This window comes from Pteropus medius, unplaced genomic scaffold (assembly GCF_902729225.1).
Source record: "Pteropus medius unplaced genomic scaffold, Ma_sr-lr_union100, whole genome shotgun sequence".
In the NCBI taxonomy this organism is placed as follows: domain Eukaryota; kingdom Metazoa; phylum Chordata; class Mammalia; order Chiroptera; family Pteropodidae; genus Pteropus; species Pteropus medius.
This window is the reverse complement of record NW_024340700.1, coordinates 1,765,254-1,772,584: the sequence shown is the minus strand read 5'-3', so window position 1 is coordinate 1,772,584 and position 7,331 is coordinate 1,765,254.

The window sequence follows — 7,331 nt, the reverse complement described above, 5'->3', positions numbered from 1 at the left end:
AGTCCGTTAGATTCTGATGCTGATGGTGTTCCCACCTGGTCATGCTGATCTTTTTCTCACTCAGAGCCTGAAGTTCAGACGAGAACAAATAAACCATCAGGAAGAGAGGGCATTGGGATTCACACCCAGGATTCTAAGCCTAGAACCAGGGTCCAAAGTCCTTTCCATATTTGTATATTTCTAGTCCATATATTTATCAGCACTCATGATGAATTTGCCAAATTCCTGGCTCTGCTTTGCACATTCATGGACATTTGCCCAAGAGGGACTTGGGCAGAATCCCAAGGAACACCCAAGTGTCCCTGCTGATGTCATCCACACTCCTTTTGGCTCCCGTGTCTGTCTTAGAAAAGACCCTCCTTATCGCTCTAGGTGGTAAATTGCCGCTGACTGAATTCTTGAATCGACATGGTCAAGAATATAGAAAATAGGATTTTCACCCCCTAAACATTGCAAGACAGATCGCCCCTGGCATTTCTGAGAACAGGTGTCTCCAGAACCTAGTGAAAAGATTCATTAATATCTGTCTTTGATAGGCACAGTTCTATAGCCCCAAAGAATTAAAAATACCTCCCAAAATCTGTCTTTAAAATGAATTCTAAATAGAGTGAGGAGAGAGGGAGAGAAAACCGGATGGAACTGGATAGAAATGACTCCTCCATCCTTTACTCCTTTCTAAACACCTTTAAAAGCCTTCCCGACTCCAAAAATACCCAGGATTCTCGGGGTTCTTGCAAGCCCACGAACGGGGACGACATGCTACGCCACTGGTTACAGATGCCAATGCTAGGGTTACCTTCTCAAGTGAAATCAGGAACAGCTGTATGTCACCAGCATAGTTATTCCTGTAAAAAAAAATATATATATATATATATATATATATATATATATATATATCCGGATGATACGTGCTGCTTCCGTCAAACTTCAGATTCCACCATTATTCCCCGTCTTCACGGATTTGTGATCCAGGCCCGGGTTTGGCACAGACGCCTCCTGATGCCGCCAAAGATGGCTTTATGACATGTGGGCTCCAGGCACACGCATGACCAGGGGCTCTCTGACACTGGAAGCCTTCGAAGAACTCTTGAGCCCATTACAAGTTGTCCTTTCTGGGGACAGGCGCCTGATGCCAGAGCAGGGAGAGAGGGCCGGGGGCCCCGGCTCCAAGCGGCACCGCCTCCTCGTCCTCTTTCCTCCCTGTCCCCCGAATTCTACCTCGAAAGTACACGTTACTGTGGAATTATTTTATTCCAGAAAAAAATTAATTAAAATAATACGTGCACGTAAAAAAAAAAAAAGCAAGTAATGAGACAGAAGGGAATGTGAGGAAACCACGGTCTGCCACATCACCTTTCCGCATCCCTGGGCCCCTTCTCAGAGGAAACCATTTTTTAAGGATTTCCATTTTCAGCCCTATGGGAAGTTCCCACTGTAACAAGAAACCTACGTTTCTACTTTTATTCAGCAAATCCTGATAGTATTCATTGACCTTCTTCTGCGAAAGACGTACATTTCTTTCCCATCATCCTCTAAGTATTTTATGACTGCAGGATAATTTTTAATTTTGTAATAAAGTTATTAATCTCTATTTCTTGTTCCAGAAACCTTAGTGTCACCTGACTCAGTCATGGAAGATCTTGGCATTCCTCCGCTTCTCATCCTCCACCCTCCTCGACCTCCCTCTGTCGAAAGGGCTAAGACCTCCGGTGTGGACAAGGACGTGAACGATTCCTAAGTGGTGTGATAAGTCTCGCTGACTCTCGGTTCTCCCCGCTTGCAAGTCCACCGTCAACCAAGTCTTTCGGCGGGCTGCTCGCGTTTGAAAATAACGAGGGCTCTCCCATTCTACCTTCGCTTACTCCTCCTTCGCTGTTCACTTTTGCATGCGTCTGCTTTGAGCTGGAGTCGCAAATTAACACACCAGAAAGCTCTTAGCCACCTGCTGAGCAGAACCGAAAGTCAGGGAAAGGCAAGCCGTGGAGAGCGAAGGAAGTCAGCAAAAACGCGAAGAAGATCCAGTTCCTGTAACCGCGTGTATCAGTTTCCTGGGGCTGCTGTAACAAGTTACCCCCAAACGTGTGGCTCTAACCCACAAAAAGTTATTCTCATGGCTTTGGAGACCAGAAGTCTAAAACCAAGGTGCTGGCAGGGCCATGCTCCCTCCGGAGATGCTCGGGGAGAATCCATTTCCTACCTCCTCCAGCTCCTGGTGGCTGCAGGTGTCCTTGGCTGTGGCTGCGTCACTTTGGTCTCTGCCTCCGGCTCCACATGGCCCTCTCCCCTGTGCCTCTTTCCTCCTCCATGTGTCTCATAAGAACCTGTGTCTTTGGCTGTAGGGCCCACCCAGATGCTCCAGGATGATCACATTGAGACCCTTACCTTAATTATTTCTGTAAAGGCTTTTTCCAAACACGGTCCCATTTGCAGCTGTAGGGGTTACGATATGGACATATCTTTGGGGACCCACCATTCAACCCACTACATTGCACCTGGAGAAATACATTTTGATATAAAAATGAAGGAAGAGTTCTTTTTCCCTCTTCGTCCTCTAAAAATAGGGCAGGGAAGAAAGCAAACATCTGGAGTCTCTTGACCAAAGCAGGGCAAGAAATTGCAAGCTCTCGCTCCCTTCCCAGCCCCAGAAAGATTAACAAATCGTTTTCCCCTGCTCTCCTTTCCACTTCCATGTAGGTCTGCATTTCTCATTTCTCACTGGGACTATAATTCCCAAAATACCCCGAGAAGGGTTGTTTTTATGGTATCGCCAGCCTGCCCGGGAGGGTCGATTATGAATTCCATGACTGGAGACTCCTCGCCCATGTGGGAAATTTACCTGAAGTAAACATCGGACGCGTTCACTGTTACCAGAGCAATTTAAACGCACCTGTCAGCAAAGAGCTGAGAGGCACTGGAGGGGTCCTGGGTGGGGAGAGCACTGAGCTGGGAGTCCACACCCCACCCATCAGCTGGGTCACTTTGGGTAGATCACTTTCTCCCTGAGCCCGTTTCCTCCGAAAATCCAGACGTCACCCGCACCCTCATCCTTGCGTTTTCTTCCTTCATCCAAGCATCAGCTGATCGCACGGTGGCCCAGAAGTGAGTGAGTCCCTCTCCTGCGTAGCTCCACACCCCCACCAGCTTTACCGAGTCACTGCGGGGGACTGATGAGAGGAAGAGGCATGGTGTTCAGTGCCCCAGAGGGAATCTCCAGGCAGGAGGCTATTTTTAAAGCATTCCCATTGTAAAGGTAGAGCTTCTTTTAGCAGAATGTGCTGTGAGTAGCCGCTGCCTGTCTGCAGGGCGGCTTCCTACACTCAGTGTTGGTGAAGGCTGAGCAGACTCACGTCATGTCCTCCCGCCCATGAGCAGAGGGACCAGAGCGTGTCCTCGATGCCTCATGCCCCTCGCCTTGGTCTTCAGCCGACCCCGCGGAGAAGGTGCGCAGAGCACACTAACGCACTTGGAGCTCTCCCGCAGACCCACTGTGCTCTTTAAACAATTTTAAATTACCGCTCGTGTACTGTGTTCCCGCAGCAAATATTCATACAAAAAAAGCTCCAATCGGGTGTGCTTCCCCTCCCCACAATGACTCGTTATGGTCCCACAGTTATTCATCTTGACCACCCTTCAACCCCGGGGGTCAGCGCATGGCTTCGGAGTGTTATTACAGGCCTGTGTGTCCGGCTCCACGTCAGGCACCAGCTGAATCAGTCACGAGTGCATCTCCATGGCGACAGTCGGCTCATCACTTAAATGGGGGACAGATTGGATCTACGTAGCCGTCATAGTCTCATAATTCTGCAATTCGGAGGTTGCAGAGCTTCCAGTAAACTTCAGGATGTAAAGCTGACAAGAATGCGTACTGGTCGCTTGCTACTCCGCCCCCGCTCGATGATCCCCTCCAAAGAAAAGTGAGACGCTTTCTTCTCTCTTCAGATTCCTTGCCGAAGTGCTCTGCTAACTGAAGGACCCATGAAAGTTAAGTCCCGCTGTGGTCCTATCTCCTGGGGCTCAGTTTCTCTGTAAAATGGGCTGATTAGATCACGGTGCTGGCCCGTGACAACCTTTGCTGATTTGTATCAAAACGGGGAAGGGATGTAAAAACAATATCGTTCCGTTTTTTAAAATGTATTGCTACTTACGTTTATTCTATTTCTAAATTCCAGGGTGATTCCTGCAATCTTTAGTATCCACGTGCTATTTTTTTTAAGTCAGGGGAACAGAAGAGAACTTTTTGTGGTTGTGGCTTTGTATTTCGCTTTCGGGTATCTTTCTGGCAACCCTGCATCAGTCACGGTAGTTTTGAAATTTGTTTTCCTGGGCCATGAAGTATCACCAACCGGAACCACTGGGCCAGCCGATCTCTCATTCGAGTCCACTGTTCTTGTTTCCAGCAACTCTCTGCCTTCACTGTTTCAGCAAATTAATTAAAGCGTTTTTACCACGACCTGAGTCTCACAGTCTTTTTCTTGTCACCCAAACCCGGACACGCATTTTCCCTTCCAGCCATCGCTCCTCCAAGGCAGATAAACTCATTCCCACCTGGAGCACACCTCCCATTCCAGGCCAGGCCTCTTCCTTCCCTCTATATTCAAGCGAAGGTTTGCCTACTCCACAGACTTCTGAATTGCTCCACCCCGTTCCAGTCTCCATAATCTAAGTGATTACAGCCTGACATCATTAACGCCAAGAAGTGAGGCCAGCTCATGGTAGAAAGCATATCGAATATGTTTCTCTTTTTCTCATCAGCAATGCCTTTCTCCACCTAATATTCTATAACTACTTCCAAAATGTTAACAAAGAGGAGATTTTAGGACTGAACGAATTCTTGGAGGCTAAGTGACTTGCCCAAGGTCACAAAGCTGGCTCAGGGAAGAGCAAGGACTCGGCCACCTTTCTCTTCCTGACAGGGTCGGTGACACTGGCCACACCGGTCACGACTCCTGGGAGCATCTTCTTTAATTTTAATGCACCAACTTGACCCTTACTGGGTGATGGCAGAATCTCCCCAGGTGACACCTCTCAGATAAGGTGTTTTGTAGAGAGTGGCTGCCAGGTCTCACAGTCTCCTAGAAGTCACCTCTGCCCAGAATTGATCGACCTGATCTGAGCAGCCGTTTCTAAGGCAGGTCCTTGTCGGCGACCTCATGATACACGCTCCCCCCCGCCCACCCCCACCTCCACACTTCGCAGCTGAAAATGGTCTGCCCTTCAGACAGATAGACTCTCTGACGTCTAATCATTTCAGGAGGCTCGTCACCCTTCTGAGCAGACCTGCACGCTTATTTCAAACCACCTACCCCTGTACACTCTTCTTAGCATAAACATTTTATTTCTAACGTGTTATGATCCTCACCACCAAACGTGGAATTTAATTTAGTTGTTTCAATTTGAGAGAAAGTGTTCAGACTATAAAATACTGACCAAAGAAAGTGGCCTTTAGAGATTAGCTTTAATGACAAACTTAGTGACTCACAAGCGAGGCCTTAAAAGGCCAGAGTGACTCTGTCTCACCAGCACGAGCTGGACCAGCTGTCCTCGTCCATCACTGCCAGGGAGTGGTCAGCAGCTGGTCAGACGACCATGAGATGCTGGAAGCTTGACTACCGCCTCCACAGCACAGGGAAAGTTCTAGAACTTGGAGGAGCCTAGCAGCAGGGTTGCTCCTGACCCCTCCCTCCCTCCCTCCCTCACTGGTTCAGAGCTGTGCCGATCCCGTCAGGTATGTTTATAACACGCTCCAGATCTACCTGGAAGCTCCCTGAGCCGAATCCTTGACGCTAATGCCTCACAAGCTCACAAGAGATCAGGATCACTCGGGTGGCCAACACGTGGTCACTTCGCGCCTCGGCGGGAAGGGAAAACCGCCGTCCTCCGTGAGTGGTCTCGCTCACCCCTCCCCCGCCCTTGGATGGGAAAGCTGCCGCGGCATCTCTTCGCCAAAAACGAAAACAGGAAGAGGGTCCCTCTTGTGCCTCCACATTCCCAACGAAGCCTCGGGACAGAGTGACAGGTTTGCAGGGATGTAATGTCTAAAGACGACTCGGTGCCGTGCAGCCGAGCCCCATGCGGGCCCCCACACCCCACTCCGCCCGCAGGATTCGATGCCTGGAGGAACGTTCTGGCGATAAGGCTGCAGGGATTGGATAAACATAAAGTGCCAGGCGCTGGACTCGGTGTTCCGGGGGCGGGAGATAAGTGTGACCCGCAGCAGCCACGGGCAGTGGGACCCAGGTCTTTGAGAAGCGGCCAGCCCCAGGACGAAGGCCGGAGAGTCCCTGAGGCTGGACGGGAGTCTGCTAAGGGCGTGGAGGGGGAGATGGAAGGGGCGGGAGGCCCTCGGCGGAGGGTGTGCGCCCCGAGTTTCCCCCGTGAGCCCCACTCCCTGTCCCCTGTTTCCTCTGTGGGACACGCCCTGCCTCTCCTTTGCCTGGCTGATACCTACGTGACCTTTGAGACCAGGGCCATGTGCCACTCTTCTGGGAAGCCCTTGTCGCCCTCCCTGCCCCTCTCCGCGTCTGAGCGGTCCCTGGCACCCGCGGTGGCGAGGCCTGGCTTGGTGGCGCAGCCGGGCGGCACGCCGGGGCCTGGCCCTGTGCCCGGCACACAGTCTGCAGAGGTGGAGCCACGTGGAGAAGGGGAGCTGGTGAATTCCAGAAGCTGGGGCGCTGAGGTGCGCTCTGCCTCCCCCGCAATGGAGACCCACAAGGATTAGGGGAAGCCACCTTGCCTGACGCGGCTACCAGAGAGGATTCTGCCATCTCCGGGCTTAGGCACCTGCATTTCCCCGGCGCCGCAGAAGCCCACCGAAGGTCGGCGGCGACCGAGGAAATCAGACGTGTCTCGGTGCCTCAGTTTCCCTCGTACGGCTTCTCAGAATCGCCAGACAGGACTGAAATGTTTACCTTTGTCCCAGAATCCCAGCCCTGGGGACCAGTCCCCTGGAAGTAGAATCATAGTCCAGCATATCAGGCGCACACAAGGATGTTTATTGCAGCTCTGTTTGTAGTGACAAAACACTGGGAACAAAGGGAGTGCCATGGAGGGCACATGGATGAGTGCCAGCCCCCCCACCCCCAGGGAATGCTGGGAAGGGGGCTGCCCCCTGGACGCAGTGACCGATGAGTGCCTGAGGTCCTGCAGGGTGAGGGAGCAAAGATGGACTCTCTCTCTTCGTCTTTCTCTTCGTTTCCCAAACAACTGAGGTGGTTTGTGGGGCTGAGCAGCATAGGCAGCTGCGTGTGGGGTGCCGGGCCCGTCGGGGTGAGCAGAGCACCCTTGCAGGGTGTGTCAGATCCCGAGCCGGGCGTGGAGGGGGTCCAGGCCCG